The 6878-nt window shown below is 48.3% G+C and overlaps 1 protein-coding gene across 3 annotated transcripts in view; it reads right to left on the reverse strand.

Moving 5' to 3' along the window:
• Positions 1-6878, reverse strand: part of SCP2 (sterol carrier protein 2) — a 108625-nt gene that overhangs the window by 100839 nt on the left and 908 nt on the right. The window lies entirely within an intron of this gene.

Below are 6878 nucleotides of genomic sequence, written 5' to 3' on the forward strand. Positions count from 1 at the left end.
TGAGCTGTGTTGGCTCTTTAGAGCTGTCCTGAGAAATCTTATCCCCAGAGACCAGGTTTTGGGGGTGTTCATTAGAATAGCACTCATTTGTAGTTCTGAATAGGTATCTGAGATCTCCCAGGGGCTCACAGGTGTATTGAGTGTCCTCTTCTGTTTTCTTCCACCGCTTGACTCGTGAGTAGTGAATCCAGGAGTCAGGTCCTGGCACCCTGACCGCTGTGGGAGTAGAGAGTATTACAGGGTAGGGGCCCTCCCATGTGGGCTGGAGTTGAGCCTTTGGGGACCCATCTTTCCAGACTTTAATTAGGGCTTGAGTCCCTGGAGCATATAGTGGTGACTCTTTAGAATCTTTTGGGTCCTGGTTCATACCCCACAAGCGTATATCCTGTTGGAATTGCCCAATGGCCATGGTATAAGACTGGAGGGTCTGAACCTCTGGATCTAGGAAGAGGTCATTGACATAAACAAAAGGTCTCCCATATAGCATCTCATAAGAACTAAAACCAACCTGTTCCTTAGGGGCAATACGGGTGCAGAGGAGAGCTATTGGTAAAGCCTCCTTCCATCCCAGGGAGGTCTCCTGGCTTATCTTTTTTATCGCTGATTTTAAGAATTGATTGTCTCTTTTTACTTTTTTGAAGACTGAGGCCTCCAGGCACAATGGAGATAATAGGTAATGCCCAATGCCTTAGAGACCCCTTGGGTGACCTTAGAAGTAAATGATGTCCCATTGTTGCTTTGTAATGATCTGGGCAGACCAAATCTTGGAATGATTTCATGGAGCAGTTTTTTTTTTTTTACCACCTCCTCAGCCTTCTCAGTCCGGGTGGGAAAGCCTTCGATTCATCCTGTAAATGTATCTATCATGACTAATAGGTATTTATACCCTTGAGAAACTGGCATCTGGGTGAAGTCCATCTGCCAGTCCTCTCTTGGCTAGGCCCCACGTCATTGGATGGGCTGGGCCAGCTGGGGTCTTTGAGCTCCTTGGGGGTTGTTTAATTGGCAAGTGGGACAAAAGGAGATCACTTGTCTTATAGTTGTTTGGAAGCCTGTTCCTCTGAAGGACCTTTCTAGTAATCTTTGGAGGGCCTTTTCCCCTAAATGAGTGGTGGCATGTAAGGAGTTAACCAACTTCCATGGGAGGTTCCCAGGCAGAAAAAGGAGTCCCTCCTTTTGGAACCACCCCATATGATCTTCTTGAAAGCTCTCACTCTTAGCTTTAAGAGTCTCACCTTCAATATATGAAGGAGTTTCTGGCAAGTTAGTCTGTGGAACTAAGGTGGCAACCCTTATTAGATCATTGTTCTCTAATACTGCTCTCTTAGGTGCCTGATCCACTGCTTGGTTCCCTCGTGTCACTTCCATGCTCCCTTTTTGGTGTCCTTTACAGTGGGAGACTGAAACCTCAGCGGGCAGAAGGACTGCCTCCAAGAGCCTAAGGATTTGATCACCACATTTGATTGGGAAATCTCGGGTGATCAAGTGGTCTCTTTCTTTCCAAATAGCATCATGTGCATGTAGCACCAGAAAGGCATACTTGGAGTCAATGTAAATGGCTATTCTTTTTCTTTTTCCCAGCTCTAAAGCTTGAGTCAGGGCTATGAGCTCAGCTAGTTGGGCTGAAGTACCTGGTGGCAGAGGCTTAGCCTCTATGGTCTCAAAATTGGAGACTACTGCATACCTGGCTCTTCTTTTTCCATCTAAGACAAAGCTGCTTCCATCAGTATACCAGATTTCCTCAGGGTTGGTCAGAGGATCTTCTGAAAATCCCTCTCAGGGTTTTGTCCAGTGGTCCAAGGTTTCTAGACAGGAGTGAAAGGGGAGAGAGCCCTCGGGGGTAGGCAGGAGGGTGGTTGGATTAAGAACCTCACAAAGGGATATAGTGAGGCCTGGATTTTCCATCAGCATTACTTGATATCTGAGGATTCTTTGATCAGACATCCATAAATGGCCTCTCCCATTTAGGAGTTGTTTTACTCGGTGGCTGGTAAAAATAGTTAGTTTGCCCCCAAAGGAGAGTTTTAAAACATCTATCATGGTTGCAATAGCTGCAAGATTTCGAAGGCAGGGGGGCCAGCCTTGGGCGGTTGGATCAAGTCTCTTGGATAAGTAAGCTACAGGCTGGGGCTCAGATCCCAACCTTTGAGTTAACATTCCCAAGGCTATTCCCTCTCTTTCATGGACATAAAGTTGGAATGCTTTTTCTGGATCTGGCAACCTCAAGGCAGGTGCCTGAGTTAAGGCCTGTTTTACTGTAGCCTCTGCCTTCTTTTGAGAAGTTTCCCACACCAGTGAGATTGAATCATCTCGTCCCTTCAAGCTTTCATATAAGGGCTGGGCAATTAGACCATAGTTGGGTATCCAGATTCTACAATACCCAGTTAGCCCCAGGAAAGCTCGCAATTGTTTTCCAGTCATGGGGGAGGGCAACTGGAGGATTTTTTGTACCCCATCAGAGGACAGCCTCCTAGACCCATGTGTAATCTGAACTCCCAGGTAAGTGACCTTTGTCTCGACCATCTGTACCTTAGCATGGGAGACTTTATATCCCTTTTCTGCCAAAAAGTTTAGAACCTGAATTGCATGTTGTTGGGCACTTTTCTCATCTGGAGAGCAGATTAGTAGGTCATCTACATATTGTAATATTTTCCCATTAGATCCCAGGTCCAGATCTAGGAGATCCCGGCTAAGGGCCTGTCCAAACAAGTGGGGGCTGTATCTGAACCCCTGAGGTAATACTGTCCAAGTCATCTGTTGGTGTTTTTCTCCTGGGGCCTCCCACTTAAAGGCAAAAAGATATTGGGATTCTTTAGCCAATGGTATGCAAAAAAATGCATCTTTGAGATCCAAGACTGTAAACCACTTGGCACTGGGGGGGATTTCTCCCAAGATTACATAGGGATTGGGTACTGTGGGATGGAGGGGGACTACAGCTTCATTTATGATCCGGAGATCTTAAACCATTCTCCAGGTTCCGTCCTTTTCCTTTACTGAGAGGATTGGGATGTTACATGGAGAACTGGTGGGGACCAATAGCCCATAAGCAAGGAATTTATTTATTAAAGGCTGTAGTCCCTCCCGCGCCTCTCTTTTGAGGGGATACTGTTTCCGATTAGGAAACCGAGTGGGATCTCAGAGGACAATGATGACCGGTTCAGCTTGGTGGACTTGTCCAGGAATTCCCTGGTCCCACACCTGGGGGTTAATTTTGTCCTCCCATAGTTTTTGGTCCCTCTCTATTGGAGAAGGTGTAATGGGTTCTTCAGTAGTAACCAGAAGCTGTAGGGCCCTAGGGGCTGAAAAGCTTCCCATCACAAGGGTGGTCCCCAGTTTAGTGAGCATGTCTCTTCCCATTAAGGGAGTAGGACACTCAGGGACCACCAGGAACTGGTGGGAGAATATCTGTCCATCCCAGCAACAAAGAAGTGCTTGGGTGACTCTTTTAGTAGTTGCTTTTCTTGTAGCACCCAAAATGGTACAGGTTTGGGAGGAGAAGGCTCCGGAGTAGGAAATCAAGACAGAGTAGGTAGCCCTGTGTCAACCAAGAAATTCTCGGACCTACCTGCCACATCCAGTTGCACCCCTGGCTCCAACCCCGTAATGGTTATCTGTGACAGGCGGGCTGGCTGGAGCAGGCCGCTTCAGTCTTCTTGAACCATCGTGAGGGAAGGCTTGGCGCTTGACCTTGAGGTTCTTGGGTCCCGAGGGCAGAGTGCCGCCCAATGTCCTAGTTGATGGCATTTGTGGCAAGCCGTTCTAGGAGACTTGTGATGGTTAGGACACTCTTTGGCCCAATGCCCTGCCTGTGTACAGATTAGGCATTTGCCTCGTGCCTTGTCCTTCAAGGACTTGGGGTGTGCCACAGGGCTTCCCTGGAGGGCGGCCAGCATCTGGGCATGCCTTGTCTCTTTCCTTCTCTCCCTCTCCTGGGCCTTGGCCTCCCTCTCCTGTTCTCTGTTATAAAAGGTATTGGTGGCTGTCTGGATCATCTCATCTAAAGAGGCAACAGAGTCCTGCTGCTGTAGCTGTTGTAACTTAATTCTGATATCTGATGCACATTGGGACAGGATTTATCCTTTTAAATTTATCCTTTAAAATCACCTGTCCCTTGTAAGAGTCTATGTCCAAATTGGTAAACTTTTGGAGGGCCTCTTTTAGCCTTTCCAGAAAGGCAATGGGGTTCTCATTGGGCTCCTGAGTTATTGCTGAGACCCGGGCATAGCTAATTACTTTTTGTTGAGCTGCTTTTACTCCTGCCTTCATACAGATTAGAAAATGATCCCTTTTCCAGATGTGCTCAGGGTCGCTATAATTCCAATTAGGATCAGAGGAGGGGACTGCAGTTTCCCCTACTGGGTATTTATCACTGGACATGTGAAGCCCTGTAACATACCTCTGGGCTTCCTTTAAGACCCTAGTATGTTCAGGGTCAGATAAAGTTTGACTAAATATGACCATGATGTCCTTCCATGTCAAGTCAAAGGCCAAGGTAATATGTTGGAATGTATCTATGTATTTGCCTGGGTCATCTGTATAGCTTCCCAGGTCTTGTTTGATCTGTCTTAGTTCTAAGAGGGAGAAGGGTTTATGGACTCGGGTTGGTCCAAATTCTCCTCCAGTTTCAACTAAGGGACATACTCGAGCTGGCTTTTGTGGAGGGGGTGCTCCCGGATATAGGGGCATGCTTGGATACAAGGAAGAAACACCAGGCAACTCAGGAGCTGTGGGAGGTGAGCCTTCACGGCGGGGTTCCTTCTCTTGGTTGCCTGTGCCTAACACCATTTGCCTAGTGGGCTCACTTTTAGGGTGTACAACAATCCCATATTTAAGACAGAGTTCCTTCATATCTCTCAGTCTGAAGAAAATTTGGACATAGGGATCTCTGTCCATTTCCCTTGTCTTTTGCAGAATAATTCTAATTGCAGGATGGTATTGTAATTTAAAGTCCCATCCTCGGGCCAGTGTTCCTCATCCCCCAGTGGATACCGTGGCCACGCAGTGGCACAAAAGAATTTTAATCGACTCCTCCTCAGAGTTAGAGGATCGAACAGCTTCCAGTTGTCAAGGAAGCATCTCAAGGGCGTCTGCCGGGAAGTGGACTGGTTATTTCCCATCTGAAAAACAGTCATGTTAGGGAGGAAAAGGAAAAGAAAAAAAACTAATAGGCTTTTTGAAGCTTATCCTGCCCAGTACTGTGGCAACCTGAGAGCCAGGCGTCCCTGGGTCAGGATACAGATCTCCAGGCAGGCTGAGGCGTGACAGCCTCCTAGAGATCGAATCCCTGGGCAGGTCGAGGCGTGACGACCTCCTGGGACCCTTGGGACTAGAGGATCCCTGAAAGGCTGAGGTGTGACAACCTTTCGAGGACCAGATCCCTAGGCAGGTCATGACCTCCTGGGACCCCCAGACTGGAGTTTGGGCGTCCCCAAGATCTCCAGTGTGACCAATGCTAGGTAGGACTAAGGGGTTGGGTATTATACAGTACTTCCCTCCCAAGGCCAGCTATTTTTTGGTTATCCCTCTAGAAGATTGCAGAGGCAACATTGTGGGCCCAGATGGGGCTGAGGAAAGGAGCATGAAACAGGAGGGAAAGGGGGGCAGAGCACAACCTTTGAAAGAATGACATAGCACCAGGGCATAACATAAACCGATTAAAGTCAATTGGGTCCAACAGGACAGGTCAAATTCGAGCAAACCTTAATCCCCAATCTGTAAGCCAAAAGACACACCCAGAGGTGGCAGAACAGCTCTAAGGCACTGTCAGAGGGAGGAGTGGGTGGTTCCCCAATGGCTGGGATGATCTGCCCACTCATTAGCATATGAATTAACCCCGGGCTCGCAAAACTCAGGCCGCAATCCATGACCCGAACCCTTGCTCTCAGCAATGGCCCACACCTTGAAGCTTCTCCCTGAATCCTAACAAATCCACCTCCCACTTATCGCTTTGTCTCTCACTGAATGTTTGCAATAAGACCTCAGAGCCTGGGCATCCTGGGTTTTGGTCGGGCTCGTGTCCAGGGAGAAAGAGCTGAAGGAAAAGAGGGAAAAGCAGTGGGAAGGATGTGCCAAGGAATCCCCTTCATAGCCTACTGGAAAATTTGCTAGCTATCTGACGTGTGCTCAGTTTTCATTGGCCTGATTCTTGGAACAGAGAGAAGTAGGGACAGAAGAACCCTCACTGGCTTGGGTAACCGCTACTGGGGCCCAGCAGATAGTGCCTTTGGGACATACCGAAGAGTAGCCTCTCCAGAGTCCCTCAATTGCGCCCACTGCTGCCTGCCAGTTTGTGGGGAGTTCAAGGAAACGAGAAATGAGAGATTGTAAAGGAATTAAGATTTTGTTAGGCATGTTCCTCCAGCCATAGAGCGAGGACCTCCTACCTTAACCGGAGGTCTTCTGGAATCGGAGGCTGAGCCACATGGGCTTTCGGTTTTCAGCATGATGGGCCTTCTCCTGCACTGGGCTTTCTTCGCGTTCCGCTTCTACTGCAGGAGCTTCGCTGAGTTGGGCTCCTGCTGCACTTGGCCTCTTCTGCGCGGAGGTTGTTTTCAGCCAGGCACCATAGATGTCAGGCAAGTGTATGCTCCTTGGTTCTTTGTCTCGTCACAACAAAAATTTGGAGTGACGGACCTTAAAGCCCTCTCGGCGGGTCACAGCTCTCGGGTCTTGGACAGACCGTGTTATAGCTCTCAGGTCTCGAACAGACTGTGTTATAGCGCTTAGATAAATCAGTGTTACAGCTCAGTGTTACAGCTCTATTTTATTTAGATAATAGCAGGAAAATCCATCTTTGAGGCACGACGGCATGTCGATCCAAAGACGCGAAGAGAAGAGCACCCCATCGCGCGGGAGGGAGAGAGAGAGAGAGAGAGAGA

Source organism: Cervus canadensis, chromosome 2 (assembly GCF_019320065.1).
Source record: "Cervus canadensis isolate Bull #8, Minnesota chromosome 2, ASM1932006v1, whole genome shotgun sequence".
Lineage (NCBI taxonomy): Eukaryota > Metazoa > Chordata > Mammalia > Artiodactyla > Cervidae > Cervus > Cervus canadensis.